General features: G+C 27.0%; 1 non-coding gene across 1 annotated transcript; it reads right to left on the bottom strand.

Moving 5' to 3' along the window:
- Window positions 1-2,190: 2,190 nt before the first annotated feature.
- On the bottom strand, window positions 2,191-2,301 carry LOC140965339 (small nucleolar RNA R71). The gene has a single exon (XR_012173033.1). It is a non-coding gene; the product is annotated as a small nucleolar RNA R71 (small nucleolar RNA).
- Between the last annotated feature and the right edge of the window lie 124 nt (window positions 2,302-2,425).

The following is a 2,425-nucleotide window of genomic DNA, read 5'->3' as shown; positions in this document are numbered from 1 at the left end:
TGCCAAAAAGCGAAGAGCTAAACGTATAGGTGGATGTCATAAATGTGCAAGGTGGACTTGTAATGGGAAATGCAAAAATGTTGGAATGACATCAATGAATAGAGAAGATAAAATTTTATTCGTAAAGAATGGTCTGAGTAAATAGCCTTTGGATAATTTTCTATAAGTTCTTGATACGCATTCTAGTGGGTACGTTGATGAAACTTAAAATTAATAATTTATTATATGTTAAAACCTATATTTTAAAATTTAAGTTTCATTAAAATTATAAAATTATGTTATTTTAGTATTGTGTGTTTATATTTAAATGTTACTAAATATGTTTTATTTTCAAGTTTTCTATGTGTTGGTAAAATAATGATAACTCAAGCTAGAAAATTCAAATGGAGGTGATTCAAACATTTTTGGAATTCTTGAGAAATTATCTACAACTTTGCAGAAGACATGATTGCCTAAAAGTTAGTTAAGATGATTAAATTGTGAAAATATCAAAAGGAGGACAAATTTACTTTCACCATAACCAGCATATAGTAAAAAAATCATAACTATTTCATCATTTAACCAAATGAGGTGAACCAAGTGTCCAAATTCATCTACAAACAATTCCCCACATATTTGCTGTTTTGAGCTGAGTCAAATTCGGTGATTAAAGTCGTGGAACAAAGCATTGAAAGAAGGGACATGGAATTGAAGTTGGAGGAGACAAAGACTACTATTACAACTACATGTTATTAATAAAATTTTTGACCCTTTCTCTCATTTGACCTATAAATAGAGGCCTTGTGCTAGCTTGAAAATCATTATATCTCATTGTAAAATATAGTGTGAGTGTGTATATAAGTTCTAAGTTCCAATATATTTTTCATTTTTCAAATTATGAGTGATGTTTTTAGTGTTGATCAAAAATAAGTTCATGGAAAGCTAAATCTATTATGTCAAGGTGAAGAAGATGAATTCTTGGTGAAGTAAGATTGTTTATATTTTGTATATTCTTTCTTTATTTCTTTTCATTTTGCTAATTTCTTTTTTATTGTAGATATAAATTAAAAATGAATTATTTGTTATTATCAATTTACATCAAATGCTTGATACCATTGAAGTGGTTATCTTGATTTGTTGTTTAATTTTGATACAATTAATATTTCATCAATTATTNCATATTTCATTTAGGCAATAGCGTGGTTCTGCCGGTTGTTCTAAATGAAATATAATGATTTAATTTAACATTTATTTTATGCAGTTATATATTTATATAGTTATTTATATAATCATAGATATCATATATAAAAAATCGGTGAATTGGTATTTTCTATAGTAGGAACTATATTATATTAGATGTGTGTTTAAATATTTAATTTTCTTGGAACCATTATTTATGGTGGTTTCCTTTGTTTTACTTTTAATTAAACAATATTGCATAAACCAAGAATAAATCCTCGAGCCTTGACAAAATTTATAATTTGTAAACTTCGTTCTTGCATTTGATAATCTATAAATTAATAAATTTAAGCTTAAAATAACCTCTCTGTAGATCGATCTCGTACTTACGAAATATATTACTTGCAGACAACCTACATTGGGTGAATTATAATTTAAGTAGTAGCAAGTTTTTGGCGCCGTTTCCGGGGAGGTATAAATTAAGTTTATATTTGTTAATTATGTTTTATTTATAAGTATTGTGTTGTGTTTTTTGTATGAGTATTGGAGTCGAAAAAAAAATTGTAGACTTATTCGAGTATCTGAAAATAATTTAAACATGGATGATAATTCAAATAATCAAGATAATGATAACAATAATAACAATAATAATAATAATAATAATCAAGAACATGATCAATTAAGAACACTTAGGCACCATATGAACCCTATTAGAACTTGTGCCCCGTCTTGTTTAGTTTTTCCTCCTAATGCATCTAATTTCAACTTTAAACCTCAAATTATTTAAATTTTACCAAATTTTCATGGCTTAGATTCTGAAAATCCATATTTACATCTAAGAGAATTTGAGAAAGTTTGTAACACTTATAATGATCAAAATTGTAGCATGGATATAGTTCGATTAAAGCTTTTCCCTTTTTCTTTAAAAGATAAAGCTAAAACATGGCTACAAAATTTGAGATCAAGTTCAATAAGATCATGGGAAGAAATGCAACAACAATTTCTCAAAAAGTTTTTTCCTTCCCATAGAACAAACTCTTTTAAAAGACAAATTACTACTTTTTCTCAAAAACAAGGAGAAACATTTTATCAATGTTGGGATAGATATAAAGAATTACTTAATACATGCCCACATCATGGTTTTGAAACATGGAGAATAGTTTCTCACTTTTATGAAGGTCTAATACCTAAAGATAGGCAAATGATAGAATTCATGTGTAATGGAACTTTTGAAGATAAAAACCCAAATGAAGCTATGGAGTATTTG

The sequence above is a fragment of the Primulina huaijiensis genome, chromosome 18 (genome assembly GCF_012295235.1).
Source record: "Primulina huaijiensis isolate GDHJ02 chromosome 18, ASM1229523v2, whole genome shotgun sequence".
In the NCBI taxonomy this organism is placed as follows: domain Eukaryota; kingdom Viridiplantae; phylum Streptophyta; class Magnoliopsida; order Lamiales; family Gesneriaceae; genus Primulina; species Primulina huaijiensis.
The sequence above is the reverse complement of the archived record's forward strand: the minus strand, read 5'-3'. Positions and strand labels throughout refer to the sequence as shown.